Raw genomic sequence first — 19,639 nt, forward strand, 5'->3', positions numbered from 1 at the left:
AAACATCCCATATGTCTCTCCACCCACTCCAACCCCCAAAATCAGTTGAGAAAAATGTGATCCCTCCCAGATCCTGAAACCAGAAAGAGAAAAGCATTAAAATTGGGACTTATCTCCAGGGGTGAGGGGTGACCAGAAGACATTCCCTACCTAGATGGCTGGGTTGCCAGCAAGGTATAATAGGGGCTGGCAGGAACTGGTACATCTTACAATGGTCCAGGCCAAAAGCAGTAATAGATAAAGTAGGGAGCCTCGGATCTTTGGTTTCTGCATAGCTCGAGCGCGGGACCCGCCACCTGGACAGAAACTAAGCACTGAAGAGCACATTGTAACAGGTAATTTAGTTATTGTCACTTAAATGTTTCTCCTCAAAGGTATGGTCTGATCCTTGGGGAGAGCCTGTGTTTCCCACAACCTGCTTTGTAAATTTGAAAGCTGCTTTGGGATCCATGAAGTAGTGCTGTTTGCTGCTGACTGTAATCCGAAGTTTGGCTGGGTATATTAGCACATAGGGAATGTTATCCTTTTGCAGCAGCCGTTTTGCTTGTAGGAACTCTCAACGTTCTGCTTGTACTGGCAGGGTGAAATCGGGATAAAAGTATATGTTGCTTCCCTGGTATTAAATCGATCCCTGCTTGCGAGCCCGTCGTGGTATCATGTCTGTCTCTGCAGTTGAGGAGGCAAGCAATTATTGGTCATGGAGGAGCTCCAGAGGGAGGGCACAGCCCCAAGGAGCTGTGAGCACATTCCACGATGAACATCTGAGATAGGTCCTCAGTGAAGGTATCTTTTAGAAGAGTTTCCAGAGTCCTCCCTTTTAGTTATTGCTGTTGATAATGGGATTGCGGTGATTCGCAGGTTGTTGCCAGTGGAGTGTGCCTCCAGGTATTCATTCTTGCCTTTAATAACCTCCAGGACTTTGTCCATTCTGAAGAGGAGGATGGCCCCTGCCTGCATGTCGTCAGCATCTGAGATACAGTTCTCCATCTGGTTCAGCTGATTTTCGTGTTTATCTGCCCTGTTTGACGTGGTCCAGTCTACTAGTGTGTAGGTCCCCGGTCTGAGGGTTCCTGTGATGGGTCCCGCCATGGCTCCTGATCTGTTAGCCGTTTGGAACGATTGTGGTCAAAGGAGAGTTTCTGTTTCGTGTTGTTCTTTGCCATTGTGGCCGACTGTAGGTTCTATAGGAGGATGTGGATGCGGTCGCAGATGCACTTGCGTTAAATAGCATTCAACGTTTCTGACCACACATGGAGGATGCAAGCAGTCCTGGCAGCTGACGTGAAGGGGGGGGGGGGGGGGCGGGGGGAATGTGAAGTCTCTTTACTTTGTATTCTTTGTTTTCCTTTTTCTTTCCCCTCCTGTTACCTAGACACCCCTGGGTCCCTCCATGCCCGGGAGAAAAAGCCAGTTGGGGGGCAATAGGAGCTACTGCTGCAGGTGGGGCACAGAGCCAGCACAGCAGGTTCCCGCAGCCCACCCCTCCACGGCAGGCATCTCTAGTGAATGCAGTTGTTGGCCAGTCGGTGTTCGGTGCTGAAGGTTTATTTCCACCGGCACTGCAAGGTAGGCACCAGGTAGACCCATTGTGTGGATCAGGATATAAGAGGGCTGGTCGGGTGGGCTGGGCAAGGGGTAAGTGCACCTCTGGGAAAAATGGTCTCCAGGGTTGTTACGTTCTGTGGCCTGCTGTTGTTGACACAGCAACATCAGTACCCCTAGATGTTGCTGGAACTCACCTCACATCCGAGTATGTTGCCAGAATGATTGCGGCTTGTGATCTGTTCCTATCCTGCAGTCAAGCAGGTCATTGGCAACGATCTGCCATGTAGCTGTGATTCTGAAGCCCCCTGCCAGACAGGCAGACCCATCATCGAGGTAGGCCCAGCCCCCCCCCCCCCTTTCCCTGCAAACCCGAGGGCCACAGTGTGCGACCCCGCCAACACAGAACAGGGTCACCACCGAGGGCAGTCTGGGTCGAGGCCCAACAGCAATTACAATTGCAGCAACAGAGCTCCAACTCACAGGGTCCAGGCCATAATGTAGTTTGCCCAGAGTCGCCCACCTGTCGAAACTGCTTGGGTGTCCCTTCGTGGGTACTGCAGCTAGGCTGGGTGTTACAATAATGCCCTCCTATGGCAAGGGGCAGGCGGGCATCGGGTCGGATGGATGACAGGCCCTTTGGATATTGCGCAGTTCTTCGATCGGTGTGTGAGCCCAGCAGCTGTCTGTCTGTCTGCCTGCCTATCAGCGATGTCCAAAATGTCTCACAGCAGGGTTGGTGGGGTCAGCACGTGAGCCCCTAGCGTGACGATTCCAGACAGCATGTCGCAGACCTCCCCAGGACGGCCAAGAATGTTTGTGGCCCCCAGTAGGCCCAGCCTGGGCCGATGACTATCACTAGGGCAATGCTTCCTGGTGTCCGGGAGCACCTCGGCTTCACCAGGCAGGCCCCGCAATGTAGGGCAATTCATTGAGTTAGCTGCATAAGGCCAGACAGCACGATGTGAAGGGTTCTTGTCGGATTTAATGTCCAGCTGGCAGAGCCTCTCTAGAGAGCGGTCATCTTACTGCTCGGCCAAGCCACAGCCCCCAGCCACTAGGGCTTTAGCCCTAGAAGGCAGACTTCAATGGAGAAGCCACCTTTGAAGGGCAGATGTCACACTCGGGAGGCAGGCTGCTTTACTGTTTAGGCAGACAGGCTAGCCCAGGGAGCAGAAAGGGGAAACCAGTTGCCAAACCTGCTTCCTACTTGGTGTGTAGCCCTGGGGTAGCTGTACCCCAGGGGTGGACTAGTGAGGTATGAGGACCGAGAAAGGGATCCTACCACTTTGTGAATGGGCAGAATGGAGCATTCTAGTTTAGCCAAATGCCCCACTCTACGTGAAGCCACCAAGGGGAAGGGAACCTTGTAGCCCATTGGCTACTAACTGCAACCTGCACTGAGGGTACTTTCTGAGTATTAAGGGGGCACCCATACCTCAGATCTGTACTAAAATGGATGAAGGACTACCCTGGTGCACCAAGGGACCAGCAAAGAGGCTGCACCCAAGAGCACTGCACCTGATGGCTAGCAACGGAAGAGACTGTGCCCGCTGTGTTCTGCTGAAATGAGAAACTGTTTCTGGAGCCAAGGAAAGCCAAGAGACTCCAAGGGCCAGCTGACTGGCCCTCCAGTTCACAGCACAAGGACACAACAGCTGAAGAAGCCGGCTGGGGCAAGTTGATAGCCCAAAGTCTTCAAGTCGCTACCACTGCCACTGTGCAGCACCAAGGACCAAGACCCGACGCACAGAGTTGCACTTGAGTTCGCTGAGCCTAGGAGTGCTGTCTGAGTTGCTGGAATCCTCGGAAGGTGAGTTATCAACCCAGGAAAGATTTGCCAGTGACTGATGGTCCAGTGGAGACTGGACTTTGCCCAGACAAGAGAGGGTCTCATGGGACACTGACCCTTCAACTAGGACCCCTTCACCATCTTTGTGGACTGATGAATCCCGCAGGCAGACCCCCTACTGACTGCGTGGTATCCACAGCATCTTTGGAGCATCTTCAGCAACCTTCATCCCTTGTGCCAGGACCACTTCTATTGGGAAAAGCCTTCATCTGCCAAAGTGCCTGGGACTTACTCAGGATTTCTTCACCTGTCAAGGTAACTGCTCTTGAGGACCCAATTGATACCCTTGACTGGCTCCCGACTGGAGTTGGTCGCCTAAAGTGACTCCAAGTGACTGCATTGCTATTAGCCCAACTTTTATTTTCTGAAAAAGTTTTTAAGTGTCAAATTTGTTGAATTTGCCAATGCTTGTTTGTGGTTAAGTGAATTGTTTTGATGTTTTAATTCTTGTAAAATCTATATTTACGGAACTCTCTGGGGAATCTTTTTTATTCTGGTGTCTACATTTATATACAAATAAGTATATTTTTATAGTTTGGTGTTGGATTCTTTGGGTGTCGATTTCTTCAATTGTTTTGATGCTTCTTAAATGCTTTACACTAGTCCCTGTTTGTAAGCCTTGAGCTCAGTGCCACTGCTACAGATTGAGCTGAGAGTTTGACAGACAAAACCTACTGGTCCTAAAGGGGTTGGTAAGTGTATTACATGGTGAGGTTGTACCACCAAACCTTATAAAACATTCCATTTTCTCACACTTGCCAAACTGTTTTTAATGCAGTGCTAGCGACGTCACCACCTAAGAAGTTGGGGTTCAAGCCATGCCTTAGGTGTGACCAACAGATATCCATCACAGATCCGCACAAGGAATATTTATCTCTGCTCCAAGCATGACTCTTAGGGCCAGATGTACGAAATCGCATGTTTGCGATTTTTGAAATAGCGAATGTGAGAGATTCGCTATTAGGTAATCGCAATCTGCAATGTACAGCAGTATGTTTGACACTGTTATACTATTTGCAGTGGGTTGCAAATGGCCCTGCCTCATCAATATTCATAAAACAGGTCGCAATTTGTGATCAATTGTGAATGGCTACAATCACAGGGATGGTGGCCTGCTGGGGTCAGCAGACCACCATGTCTGTGATTTACTTTTTCAATGAATCATTTTTTTCGTAATGCAGCTTGTTTTTCTCAAAGGAAACAGGATGCAATATACAAAGAAAAATGAAAAGTTTTGTTTTCATTTTTTTAAGAGTAGGCTCTTAAAAATGTTTGCACCCCCATTCACACAGGGGAAGGGGTTCCTTGGGGACCTCTTCCCCTTTGAGAATGGCTTAATCCCAATTCACAGTTGGTGGTTAATAACCTGAAGAAAAAAAAATCGAAAAAAAAGAAAGAAGTTTGTGATAACTACAACTGTTTTGTGACCCCATTCTTGGTTGAAAAACATTGCAACATACCGGTCCGACTCGCTATTAGGAAGAGACTCCCTTGGCACGCCCCTTCCTAATACCGAATCGTTACCCATTTTGCAATTCGGTAAGAAATTACTGGATCGCAAAATAACACTTGTTACTCTTAAAAATGCTTTTTTTCTGGTCGCAAATGGCCTGATTGTGAATTGTACCATTGCAAATAGAAAAAAAGCTTCGTATGTCTGGCCCTTAGTCTTGCAACCTCTGCCTCCACATGAACCCCAAAGCTATCAAAGTGCGGGAGGCCAAGCTTATTACGTTTCAAGGAGAGATGATTGTAAGGAGTCGTTAATGGTCAAGGTCAAAGGTTAGAACCAAAACAAAATCCAAGTCACTATCTTGTTCATCCCCCTCGTCTACGAAAAAGACCATAAAAAGAACAACACTTCTTTGCCTAGAAGGTTGATCAACAGGTAAGTTTCGCTTCACCCTCCCTTTCCAAAAGTAGAATTAGTTGCGGAGTCTCCTCGCAGGTGCCTATTCCCGTGGTGCCAGTCGATACTAGTGGAGTCATAATCTGAGTTATCTGTGTCAGGTGATGTTGGAAATGGTCCTTCTTTGCAGGGTTATCCCCAAACTTTTTGCCTTCTTTCTCCTATTTTTTGAGGTCTGTTTTTGCTGGTTTATTGTCTCTGCACACTATACCACTGGGAATCAGTCCTAAAGTGCAAATGCTCCCTAGGTAAATTGTACTGCTGATTGGTTTATCCATGATTGGCATATTTGATTTACTGGTAGGTCCCTAGTAAAGTACACCATAGGTGCCCAGGGCCTGTAAATCAAATGCTAATAGTGGGTCTGCAGCACTGGTTGTGCCACCCACATAACTAGCCCTGTAAACATGGCTCAGACCTGCCACTGCAGTGTCTGTGTGCAGTTTTAAACTGCCAATTCGACGTGGCAAGTGTACCCACTTGCCAGGCCCAAACCTTCCATTTTGGTAAATGTAAGGCACCCCTGACATAGGCCCTAGGTAGCCCCATGGGCAGATTGCAGTGTATTTAAAAGGTAGGACATGTACTGGTGTCTTTTACATGTCCTAACAGTGAAATACTGCCAAATTCGGGTTTCACTGTTCCAAGGCCTATCTCCCTCATAGGTTAACATGGCGGCTGCCTTTAAATAACTTTAAAGTGCAGATTCCCTTTGAGGACAGATAGAAATTTGGAGTTTGGGGTCTCTGAACTCACAATTTAAAAAAATACATCTTTTAGTGAAGTTGGCTTTTAGATTGTGAGTTTGAAAATGCCACTTTTAGAAAGTAGGCATTTTCTTGCTTAAACCATTCAGTGACTGCCTGTTTGTGGATTCCCCATCTGGGTCAGTTTGACTGTTGGGCTGTTTACACCTCTCCTCTAGACAGTGACACAAAGGAAGCTGGGGGTGTAGCCTTCATATCTTGATGAACCATCTGAGCTAGAGTGGAGGAAGGAGTGGTCGCTTGCACCTGAAAGGACTGTGCCTGCCCTCACACAATGCAGTCTCCAACCCCCTGGTGTGTGTTTGGGGCCTGGGCAGGCCAGGCCAGGCCAAGGAAGGATCTCACAAACACTTGAGTCTTGCTTTGAAGTTTGGCAACTTCAAAGGCAGAAAGGGGTATAAGAAGAAGACCCAAAACCCCAGACTTTTAGAATCTTTCTGGGATCAAGAGGAACCTCTGCCCAGGAGAAGAGATGAAGTGCTGGAGGAGACGTACTGTCCCTTTGCTGTGTTGCTTTGCTAGACTGGCCTGCAGTTCATGCTCCTGCCTGACAAGAGTGTAAAGGGTGAACTTTGCTGTGTGTCCTGCTTGAGGAAGTTCTCCAAGGCCTTGGAGTAGAGCTTGCCTCCTGTTGGAAGTCTCAGGGATATCAAAGACTTCAGTTTCCTCTTCCTACAGCACTGGCACCTGTATGTTTTGTGCTGTTCAATGAGAAAAACCACTGTGACGCCCTGGCCTGCACCGTGACCTGCTGACACCGCACGAGCCGCACTGCCCCGCTTAGCACTGCGATCCTGGTCTCACCGATGCCATCATCGGATGACTTCACCTAGCTGCTGCTCGCACCGCGACCTGTGGGCCCCGCACTCTGGCATCACCTGCTCACACTGCAGCCTGGGCATCCCCAACAACACCACTCCTGCGGCACCACTGCCTGAACCGTGGCCTGTGGACACTGCTCGTGAGGTACACAAAGCACCATCCTGTCCCGCACCGCAGCCCAAGTCCATCAACGCCAGCACCATCGACACCAGTCTCATCACCAGGCATCTCTGCCTGCACCGAGGCCTGTGGACACAGCTCGTGAGGGTCACAAATCACCATCCCATCCCATCCCGCACTGCTGGCTTGGGCCTACCAATGACAGAGCTTCAGTAACAATAACACCGCTGCCTGCACTGTGACTGGTGACACCGCACGCCACACTGCCCCGCTTCACACCGCAGTACTGGTGTCATCGATGCTGCTGGATGCTGTCACCGAGCTGCTGCCTGCACCGTAACCAGTGGGCACCACACGTCGCATTGTCCTGCTTCGCACCGCAGCCCCAACGCCATGCACTCCTGACTTCATCAGCCAGTAGTTCACTCTGCAACGCGTGTGACTTCCAGGGCCCAACAATCCCCGCCCTGACTCCGGTACTGACAATGCAACATCAGTGACGCCAATCTCCAGAGCTCACCGCGAGGATCACAACACCCTGCAATTCCAAAGGTACTGTTTTGCGGGTCTTCCCGACACTGTAGCTGACCCGCAATGCCGCGGCTGGCCTGAACTGTTCATTTTGTTGATCACGACGCTGTGATAGCCCCAGGTGGAGCTATCGACTTCAAGGAACTGTATTTTTGAGTAAATCTTGCAAAATGTATATCTTTAACACTGTATGTTGGGTTTTTATCATTTTGGTCTTGGTTTACACAGATAAATATTGGCTATTTTTCTAAAATTGGTGTGGTGTCCTTTTGTAGTGTTTTCACTTATTACTGTATGTTATGTGCAAATGCTTTACACATTGCTCCTGAGATAAACTTGACTGCTCGTGCCAAGCTACCAAGGGGGAGAAGGGGTTATCTCAACGGGTATCTCCCTTATCCTGACTAGGGTGCTACTTGGGCAGGGTTCAAACCGACTGCCAACTAGAAACCCCATTTCTAACAGGTGCCGATCCAGTTTCTTTTCTTCTAGACGTTTGGGAGAACAGCAGACCCCACTGGTGTCTGTTAGGCCAGGAGGAATTTTTAATATTCAGTCGTGTGCCCAGCCCTCAGTGCAGCATGTTTTCCTTGGTGCCACTGAGCCAGGCTGTGGCTGGAGCCACTCACTGAGATGCCACTTTCAGCTCCATTTAAAGCACCACTTCCAGTGCTGTCTGACGTACTGTGTCTCTATTTACAGAACCACCACCTCCTCCAGTGGCACCTATGGGTTTGTCTCCAGTCTCATGATCATCTAAAGAAGACAAAGATGTATCGAAGAGAGGCTTATTGTCTCTTCAAACAGGAAAAGTACCAGAAGAAAAAAAAGCTGACACACAGTACTGGGACACTATACATGATAGTTTTGACACTGATTCAGACAAGCAATTCCCAGACTATCTTGGTAATGCAGATGAACACTGACCCTTTGCCTTCCTCTGATAGTTCATATTTATTGACCCTTTAGAACACCAGTAGGCTAAATATGTGGCAGCTGGACATTGATATATACCACGGCTGCAGCCTAGGTACTGCGAAGATGGCAGCCTTTCATGTACGTAGGTAAGCAGCTAAGGCTTTAATACTTTCTCTTCCTCCATTGGAATATCATTATACAATTTTGAAGGTTGTCTTGAAGTCAACTACTGTCACAGTGGTGTTCTTGTTAGCCTTTAATGATGCTCTCATTGAAGCACATACAGAACCATGGTCTGAACTATTGTCATGCCCAGTAGTCAACAAATTGATAGTCTGAAGTTACTGACCAGTCCTTGAAGAGCTTGACCTCTTGTACCTGTACCAGTCCTCTAAGAGTTCGGTGGTTCAAGCCTCCTCCATTGAACTCTGGAGTTTTCATTACTTAACCTTCCAGCTTTGAATCTAAGAAATCTGAGGTGTGGAAATGACCTTAGACCCCAAGCCTGGTGTTAGGCTTTCTGAATTCAGTTTGTATTTTTGATCAGTACTCCCATGCCCTTTGGGGCATGGCAATATTGGTGGCCCCCTAATCTACTGAACACTTATCAGGCTGCTTCATAGCAGTCTGGGATGGATAGCATTCCTCATGTCACATTATGAGACTGGACCAGTGTAGGAAGTTTGCTCTGTATATACTATCTCAAAGTGAGAGATAGTGTGCAGAGAGTCCAAGGGTTCCCCTTAGAGGCTGATAGTGGCAAAATGAGATAATATTAATGCTCTGTTTTGTGGTAGTGTGGTCCAGCAGTAGGCTTATCAGAGGGTAGTGTTAAGCACTTGTACACACAGACAATAAATGAGGAACACACACTCAAAGACTTAACTCCAGGACAATAGTTTTTATATAGAAAAATATATTTTCTTAATTTATTTTAGAACCACAAGATTTTAAGTAAATACATAAACTGCAAGGTACTCCACGCAGGTAAGTAAGGAACTTTGAATTAGAGCAGTAACATACACAGTATAAGTTACAATGGCAATAAGCTATTTTAAAAGTGAACACTGCAAAAATCAACAGTTCCTGGGGGAGGTAAGTAAGGTTAAGTTTCTGAGATAAGTAAAGTGCTTACAAGTTCAGTTTCCTGGGCATAGGCAGCCCACCGTTGGGGGTTCAAGGCAACCCCAAAGTCTCCGCACCAGCAACACTGGGCCGGTCAGGTGCAGAGGCCAAAGGAGGGCCCAAAACATAGGCGCCTATGAAGAACAGGAGTGCTCCGGTTCCAGTCTGCTGGCAGGTAAGTACTGGCGTCCTCAGGGAGCAGACCAGGGGGGTTTTGTAGAGCACTGTGGGGAACACAAATAGGCACACAAAACACGTTCTCAGCGGCACAAGGGCGGCCGGGTGCAGTGTGCAAAGTTGGCGTCAGGTTTGCTATAGGAAGCAATGGAGGGACCCGGGGGTCACTTAGGGGATGCAGGCAGGGCACAGGGGGGCTTCTTGGGCCAGCCACCGACTGGGCTAGGAAGAGGGCCGCCTGCTGGTCACTCCTGCTTTGGAGGTTGGTTCTTTTCAGTCCTGGGGGCTGCGGGTGCAGTGCTTGGTCCAGGCGTCAGGTTCCTTGTTACCAGGCAGTCGCGATCAGGGGGAGCCTCTGGATCCTCTCTGCAGGCATCGCTGTAGGGGTGCAGGTGGGTCAACTCAGGTTACTCACATCGCTGCAGTCGCCTGGGAGTCCTCTCTGCAGTGTTTGTTCTCTGGACCTCGAGTCGGAGGCGTCGGGTGCAGAGTGAGAAGTCTCACGTTTCCGGCGGGAAGGGAGAGTTCTTTCAAAGTTGCAAAAATGTTGTAGGTTGTGAACAGTGCTACTGTTCTCTGGAGTTTCTTGGTCCTTCGGGTTCAGGGCAGTCCTCTGAGTCCTCAGAGGTCGCTGGTCCATGTCGGATGCGTTGCTGTGCAGGTTCTTTGTGTCTGGAGACAGGCCGGTAGGGCTGGGGCCAAGTCAGTTGTTGTCTCCGTCGTCTCTGCAAGGTTTTCAGGTCAGCAGTCCTTCTTTGTGTAGGTTGCAGGAATCTGATTTCCTGGTTTCTAGGTCGCCCCTAAATACTAAATTTAGGGGTGTGTTTAGGTCTGGGGACAGTAGCCAATGGCTACTTTCCTGGAGGGTGGCTACACCCTCTTTGTGCCTCCTCCCTGAGGGGAGGGGGGCACATCCCTAATCCTATTGGGGGAATCCTCCAAACTCAAGATGGAGGATTTCTAACGGCAGGGGTCACCTCAGCTGAGGACACCTTAGGGGCTGTCCTGACTGGTGGGTGACTCCTCCTTGTTTTCTCATTATCCTCGCCTGCCTTGCTGCCAAAAGTGGGGGTAGTGGCCGGAGGGGCGGCCTCTCCACTAGCTGGGATACCCTGGGGTGCTGTAACAAAAGGCATGAGCATTTGAGGCTCACTGCCAGGTGTTACAGTTTCTGCAGGGGGAGGTGAGAAGCACCTCCACCCAGTACAGGCTTTGTTCCCGGCCACAGAGTGACAAAGGCACTCACCCCATGTGGCCAGAAATTCGCCTGGTTGTGGCAGGCTGGCTGAAACTGGTAAGCCTAGCACTAGGAGTCAGGCTGGTATTCAGGAGGCATCTCTAAGATACCCTCTTGGTGCATTTTACAATAAATCCCACACTAGCATCAGTATACATTTATTGTGCTGAGAAGTTTGATACCAAACTTCCCAGATTTCAGTGTAGCCATTATGGAACTGTGGAGTTAGTGTTTGACAAACTCCCAGACCATATACTCTTTATGGCTACCCTGCACTTACAATGTCTAAGGTTTTGCTTAGACACTGTAGGGGCATAGTGCTCATATGCCCTCACTTGTGGTATAGTGCACCCTGCCTTAGGGCTGTAAGGCCTGCTAGAGGAGTGACTTACCTATGCCACAGGCAGTGTGAGGTGGGCATGGCACTCTGAGGGGAGTGCCATGTCGACTTAGTCATTTTCTCCCCACCAGCACACACAAGCTGTGAAGCAGTGTGCATGTGCTGAGTGAGGGGTCCCCAGGGTGGCATAAGACATGCTGCAGCCCTTAGAGACCTTGCCTGGCAACAGGGCCCTTGGTACCAGGGTTACCATTTACAAGGAACTTATCTGTGTGCCATGGCTGTGCCAATTGTGGGAACAAAGGTACAGTGTAGGGAAAGAACACTGGTGCTGGGGCCTGGTTAGCAGGGTCCCAGCACACTTTCAATCATAACTGGCATCAACAAAAGGCAAAAGGTCAGGGGGTAACCATGCCAAGGAAGACATTTCCTTACAACCAGAACACAGCAAACTGCTTTGCCAGTACCATTAGTTGATAAATTACCTTGAGAAAACGCAGGTTGCTGTGCTCCACAGGCTTTTCTGCAGATGTTCAAAATATATAATGGGCATGCTATTCAATGGGGAATGACTCTTTTAGTCAGAAGGGCAACACAGTTTTTGAGCAATGTAAGGAAGGGAAAGCCACAGCGTGGTCTCTGGGATGTCAGTTGATTTCCAGAGATTTATGTCCCTTTCAAAGACCCAAGGCCCTTGTCCGATCCAGATGGGGCCAATATACATAGTCTGGCCAACAACAGCTGAACCTTCTGGTCTGTCGGTACAGAGTAGCTGCAAGAGATTAGTCTGACAGGCCCAACCTTTTAGCCACCCTCCCAATGCCCACCAGGAAGTCTCCTTAGTTCCTCTATGAAAGACCATGTCATGTGGGTGGAGGGCAGATTATCCTCTTTTCTATGTGCCTTGTAGGCTGTTATTTTGGATCAATGGGTCCTACAAATAGGAGTAACCTCCACTATACTTACCACACACTCCTTTCTCTAAGAGACCATTTTTAGATCCTGAAGCAGGTGGTGGATGACCTGCTGCAGAAGGGAGCAGTGAAGTTGGTGCAGAGCATGAATTTGGGGAGGGTTGCTACTTTTGGTGTTTACTCGTTCTCAAGAAGGATGGCTGGCATTGTGCAATCCCAGATCTCAGGTTCCTGAACTGGTACCTGTGCAAGGAGAAGTTCAGGATGCTGTCCCTTGCTCACGTTTTGTTTGTTACGAAAGATTGGATGGTGTCCCTCAACCTTTAGGAAGCATATTTTCATTTACCGACCCAAAGATCACTCGGGAAGAGTTGTGATCATTGCATTTTTGTGGTTAGGCACTAAAAGTCTTCACAAAAGTGGTCGGGAATCCCAGTGTTGTAATAAGTGGGCAATGGGCTACTCAAGTCTTGGTCATGGCTGATGGTATTGTACCACCTGCTGTTGATGGCTTCACTGCTGTTCAATTTGGGATTTTGAATCACTTTACCAAAGTCTCATGTGGAGACCTCTGTTTCTCCTGTTCATGGAGACAGTACGGGATAAGACAGTACTATGGGATGTTCCGCCTCTGAGGATCCAGGATATGCTTCTGATGTTTTGGCAGAGTGCTCGAAGATCCAGTCTTGACAGACATGCATCTGCTCTATGGGCATTTCATATCCTCCTGGCCACATGCGTGCTGGCATATGAGGACATTTCAGTAGTGTCTCTGAATTCAGTGATTGCAACATCAGGAAGAGCTGACAGATTTCATTGTGATCTCCAGGGATGCCTCAGTGGATTAAAGCTGGTGGGGATTGAAGGAGAACTATTCTAGACAGTAGTATGTCTGCTCCCCACCAACTGTGGCTATGGTGGAAACAGACACAACCACATTTGGGTTGGGCATACATTTTTTTAAAAATATATATTTTATTAACCTTTTGTTGCTTTACATTTATACGTTTGCTCGAGTTAACAACTTACATTTGTTGTATGTGAACATTAAACAGTCTGCATTTGTGACACACATTATTCAAGTTTAGTTGCTTATTACTTTGGTATTGTTAACATTTTCTATGCATTCGTTAATACTTGGTGTTGATATACCCAACCCTATGATTAACCGTGCTATACACTTCGCAATCCTATACTATCAATTTAACTCACGTATGTGATCAGTCAACTTAAACCCGTTCTACTCTGTACTTTGAATAGGAGAATGAGAGCGAAGCAAAATGAGAAAAAGAAAAAAGAGAAAAGAAGAAAAATACAAAAATGGATAGAAAAAGAAAAAAAAAAAGAAAAGAAAGGGAGGGGGGAAGAAAATAAGCAAGATAGGAGAACAACTTTACGGCGTTATGTGGGTGGGATTTGTAGCTAACGGTGTTTGAGGAGTTAAAGCATGTCAGCACGTAGGGGGAGGCCGGGCGCACCATCGCGAGAGGAGCACAATAGGCCGTTCGCCTCATCCCCGCATCCATTGGTGATATAGTATTTGGTGGCTCGTTGGTCTCTGTCTCGCACTCCTCAGTGTGGGCTCTGCGAGTGTTCAGTTACCCCATGGAATTCCCTGGGGGTCCCATCCCATAGGTCAATCCACCAAGGTGTGCTAAGTATCTCCCACCATTCCCGTTGGGGCTGCTGCTCTCTTGCATAGTCCATCCCAGTTCACCACTAAGTCTTCCCAGGCCGGGGCAATAGGAACCTGACGGATGCCCTTGGCCTCCTCCGCCTTCAGGACCTGTAGTTCAGCCCTGGACCATTTCGTAACATCTTTTTTCCAATCAGCCAGTGAGGGGTGGTCTGAGGATTTCCAGCCCTTTGAGATCAGTCTTTTGTAAAGGGCCAGGGTTAGGTCCAGGAAACGCCCTCTTACTTTCCCGTTTAATGCTGCTGGCCTGAGACCCAGTAAGCATAGTTCCGGGGTAGGGAGTAACTCCCCACCGAATAGCTGGGACAGAATAGACAATATCTCCTTCCAACCAACCTGAAGTACTGGGCACCCCCACACCATATGGTCAAAGTCTGCCTCACCCCCCGACATCTTGGACACGCCCTGGGGGGGCCCCCGTATATACGGAATAGTCGGTGCGGTGTTAGGTACGTTCTATGCAGATAATTATATTGGATGTATTTTAACCGCGCATTCCGTGTGATCGTCCGGGGGTATGCCAACGTTTTGTTCCACTCAGAGTCAGATAAGTCCCGCCCAATCGTGCCTCCCCATCGCTCCCTCAATGACTGCAAGGGATCTAATATGGATTGTAACTGGGTTCGGTATATTTTTGTTATCAAGTGGGGCTCCTCCCCCGATGTCAGTAGGAGGTGCAACACTCCGTGAGGAGTGGGTTCAGCGTTTATCGTGCACCAGTGGTCCTTCAGTGCGTGCACTAACTTCCCGAAGAGCAGGAACTGACCCTGGGGAACACCCACACCCGTTAGATCAGCGAAGCCCCTCAGGACCCCCCCCTCGAAGGGTTGGGCATACATCTGGTGGTTTCTGGTAACCAGAACTTACACATCAGTCTGCTAGAACTTAAGTCAGTCTGGCTGGCACTCAAGGCCTTCTTTCTGTCCCTTTGTGGTCGACCTGCCTAGATCTTGACCAGTAACACAACTGCAATGTGGTACAGTAACAAACAAGAATGAGTAGGATCTCATTTTGTCTGTTGAAGTGCTGAGGCTGTGGACTTTGGTGTACCAACACAGGCTGTGGCTAGTAGACAACCATCTGGTGGGTTCATGCAGCATCAGTGCAGACAGTCTGCAACATCATGCCAACCATGAGTGGTAACTCTATCCTGAGGTGGCACAGAAAATCCCCACCCTGTGGAGCATACCTCATGCATAGCCGTTTGCCACACACAACACCCACTTCTGACATTTTGTGCCCTCCAGTCGCTGTCACATGGACCTGAGGGGGCATGTTTCTCAGTTGACAAGGAAGTTTCTTCTACAATACGTGTTTCCCCAGACCCATGATTCCTAAAGTTCTGAGGGATATTTGGCAGGACCATGCCAAAGGGGCCAAAAAGAGTGTGGGATGCAGACCTATGGCACCTGTCCCTGTGTGTTCCCCTTCTTCTCTCACTTAGCGTTGACCTGCTCTCTTAATTAGGGGGAGGTCTCCCACCCCATATTCAAGGGCTTCATCTTCATGCATGTAAATTGAGAGGAGCAGTCTGTGTTTCTTTCAGCTTCACCAGAGGTGATCAACATGATCTTGTTAGCCAGTCACCCCTCTACTAAGCTGGTCTGTTCTAGGAGATGGAGTAAGTTTGTAGACTGGCACGCAAGCAGACACATTGACCCCTTGAAAGCAACTTTAGCTAATATCCTCCAATTTGTATTGTCCTTGGTTGTGCAGTTGGAGTCATCAAATTATATTACTGCCTTTTTAGATTTTTTGTGTGTTTTTCCAAGTCATCAGTAGTTGTTAGATTCTGCGCTTGACAAATTTACTTCCACCAGTCCATTATGTCATGCTGCAATGGGACCCTACGTTTAATGTTGACATTTTTAATAGGTACTCCATTTGAGCCCCTTCATAGTTGCCAGTTGAGGCCATGGGAGTCCATTTACCAAAATGCCAGGGGTAACGGAAGTGACATCACACACACCCTTTGACCTTAATGACATCACAGGAAAGTACATCATATGACTCTTGACGCTGAGTAAGCCAGACGTCTTCAAGGAGCCTTCTTCCCCCTAGAAAAAATAAAAAAAGAATGAGTTGACATAGTGGATTTTAAAGCACCAATTAAACACACATTTTCTAAAATGCCATTGGCACAAAAAGTGCTCTCATTAAATATTCAAATCATTTCATGGTGCCCCAAGCCAGAGAAACCTGATGCTCCCCACATGTTGACTCAACTGTTTTTCAAAATGTGGTATGGGTGCTCCATGTGTCAAATTACCTCCACTGTGCCAGTGTTTAGTCATGGGTGCCCTCGTATTAAAAATGACATAAAATAAGCCAATGATATAATTTTGTAATGTATGCCTTCAATATACCATAGTATGATTACCCTTATGCCTAATATTACCTCAGTAGTACTGGACCAGCATTTTGGCATGGTTGCCAACTTCTTGTATGTCAGGTTGTACCCCTTTATGTTGAGAATTACCGCCATGGTGCTAGTACTAACGTTTTTCCACTGGTGTTAATATGCCAAGAAATTTCTCAAGTATGCCAGTATTTTTCCACATGTACCCTACGTGTCATGAATTAACTTTAGTGTACCAGTATTTTACCATTGGTGCCCTTTATGCCAAGAATTACCCCTGTGTGGCAGTATTTTTCCACAGGTCTGTCATGCTAAGAATTGCTGAAGTATGATAGCACTACTATGTTGCACTGGGTGTGTCTTAGACCATTTCCTTCAGCATGCCAGGCCAATGGTGCAAGCCTCATATCACATTCTCACTCACATACTCTCATTCTCTTACTCTTATACCCCCTTACACTCATTCATTCTTAGTCATTTGTATTCACTCTTAATCACACTCACTCACACTTACTGACACTCAGGTCTAGGTTTACTAACGCTTTGTACAAGCTGCCAGGAGACACCCTTTACCAATTAAATGCTCCATACAGAAGACGGATGCCAAGTATTCTCTCATCTACCCTGCCAAGTTTAGCGTCTACCACTAGGCGAAGACACACCTATTTACAGATCTGAAGGCTGCGGCGAAGTTTGTGAAAAATTTGCCTAAAGCAACTGCGTGGGCACCTGAAGCATCTCAGGGGTTAGGAACAAGTCCTGTCAGTGATGAGTGAGGAAAACGGAGAATGGAGCTCAGAATCCCGGGATGTGCTCATTGCAGTCAGAACATTCGACCCCCTCCCTTGCGATGTCTTTGCAGGGGTGCTGATGGGACTCCAGTACCGCTACAGAAGCTTCCTAGGCACTGAACTTCTGGACAAGTGGACAGTAGGCCCCCTTGGAGTGGTGGGCCTTGCTTACCCTGCTGATACACCCTCAGGACACTTACCTGCTCCTTCGTTCAGAGTGAGCGGGACATGCATTGCGAAGCAGGCAGGTGTGCTGCGCGGCAAGTTGGAATGTTTTGAGAGTGAGATCCGCTCCCTGGAGCTTCAATATTTTGCACGTAATGACCCACCCATACTACCTACCATCAGATATAAACTGGGGGAATATGCGAAAGTGGCCCAGAGGGAGACACATTATCTGGGCTAGGGGGCCAATGCGAGGTGCTCTGGGGGAGGAAGATCTTACTGGCAAGACCCTGGCCACTATACTACACAGGCCTTGGGTAAGCGAGTACATTGTCCAGTTAGAGGATGACCAGCAAGGTGAACATGTGGGGGACTGCAGCAGTCCAAGAAGATTTTTTTTTCCACGAACCTCTACACAACAGCTCAAACCGAGCCACCACCGAACCTCAAGTCCTACTTTGACTCGTTACAGCTGCTGTGGCTTGACGAGGGCCTCAGAGGCTCTTGGATAAGCCGTTCACAGCGGAAAAGATCAAGCGGGTCATCAGTTCCCTGCCGGGAGAGAAGGACCCAGGATTTGATGGCCTTTGTGTTGCTTTTTTCCAAGGTGTATGTGGACATCTTTGTCCCACATCTACTGGCACTATAGGAGGAGTCCATTGCTGAGGGCTTGCTTCTCCTCTCATTGTGCAAAGCATTGATTGTGATGATACTCAACCCGGATAAGGACCCTGCTGTTGCAAATCCTATTATCCCCTGTCTAGGATTAATATGAACAATAAAATCCTCGCCAAACTTACTGGCTCATGACTGTTAACACTCTTACCTATTTTCTCACGCTTTGATTTATTGGGTTTTGTACCCGGGCGGTCAACGGTGCACAACCTGCACACCTTCTTTGCAATGACCTACATCATAAAATCCTGACCTTTGCACAGCTGCTGTGTTTCTGGGTGCTACGAAAGCATTTGACTCCCTTGAATGGCCTTATCTGTTTGTACATCTTTAGCGGCTCGGCATGAGGCCCACATTTTTTCTACTCATTTGCCTGCTTTATACCAAACCTGTGGCCTGATTGTGACTCAACCGAGTGATCACTGCTCCCTTTCCAGTCTCAATGGGCACGTGCCAAGGGTGCCCCTTATCCCCTATATTATTCGCTATTGCTATGGAACCTTTTGCGGTGTTCCTTCAACAACATCACTCACCCCATGGTCTGGCATGTACACCTCAACGAATCTCAGTCTCCATGTACGCTGATGATGTCACTTTATACATACGACACCCATGAGATAACATAGATCCACTAATCCGGAAATTAATTATATTTGGGGGCATATAAAGTATTTTTATCAACTGGGCCAAATCGGTCTTTTCCCCCTATGAACGTGAGCGAGGAATTCCTATCGGAATATTCGCTCTGCTTGGCGAGAGAATCATTGTGCTATTTGGGGGTTTGGCTTAGGTAGGGGCAATGGCAAAGAACCAATGAAAGCCAACAAGAGAGAACTCATATTACCATAGAAAGCGGAGGGACAGCAAGTTTCTGCCCAAACTCGTTAACAGCTGGCGCCAGTGAAGGTGAACAAATGAGGGGTAGTTGGCAGTATACAGTTTAGGAGGGCACAGAACCTCATAATGCCTTATGATTTGGGAGAGCCTAGTGCTCTCAGTGTAGGCCAAGAGGAATAGCAGATTCAATGTAATTAGCTAGTAAGGAAGCTCTGCATGGGTGGAAACGCTGAGGTAGTAGGACACGAAGCACACTGCCAGCCAGATAGTGTCAAACAAGGGGCATTCATAGCACCCAGTATATTAGCAGTCTGAGCCAGGTACTAGCAATAAGAGCACCCCTCAGCAGGCCCAAAGCACAGGCCTGGAGACCTAGACCAAGAGGAGAGGCACAAGGCAGGCGCCATGCCCAGTGCATTGCACAGGACTAGGAGATCCGCAGTTAAGCAGACTTAACAAGAGAAGGACTCACATATTGGGGAATGCTGAAGGGAGAGGTCCACCACACACCACGACTCATGTCGGCAGGACTGAAAGGAGCAGACCCCTGAGCCAGCCAGGTCCAGGAGTCGGCATCCTACGGAAAGCAGTCTGTACAACAGTGTCAGGTCTCCTGTAACACCATAGAGCTAGTAAAGGAGAATGTTCCACATGCAACCAAGCAAGTAGGTGAGTAACATTGTTCATACAACACAATAAAGCGTCCATTGCACATGACTGAAAATACACTAAAGAATTATTCAGGTACAGACAACAGGGGCCAAATCAGATGGGCATGCATGCAGAACTCCAACTCTTGAGATGTGATGCAGGATCTGTTGTAAAAATAATATACATTACAGTTTTAACATATGAAAAGTGG

The sequence above is a fragment of the Pleurodeles waltl genome, chromosome 7 (assembly GCF_031143425.1).
Source record: "Pleurodeles waltl isolate 20211129_DDA chromosome 7, aPleWal1.hap1.20221129, whole genome shotgun sequence".
Classification (NCBI taxonomy): Eukaryota; Metazoa; Chordata; class Amphibia; order Caudata; family Salamandridae; genus Pleurodeles; species Pleurodeles waltl.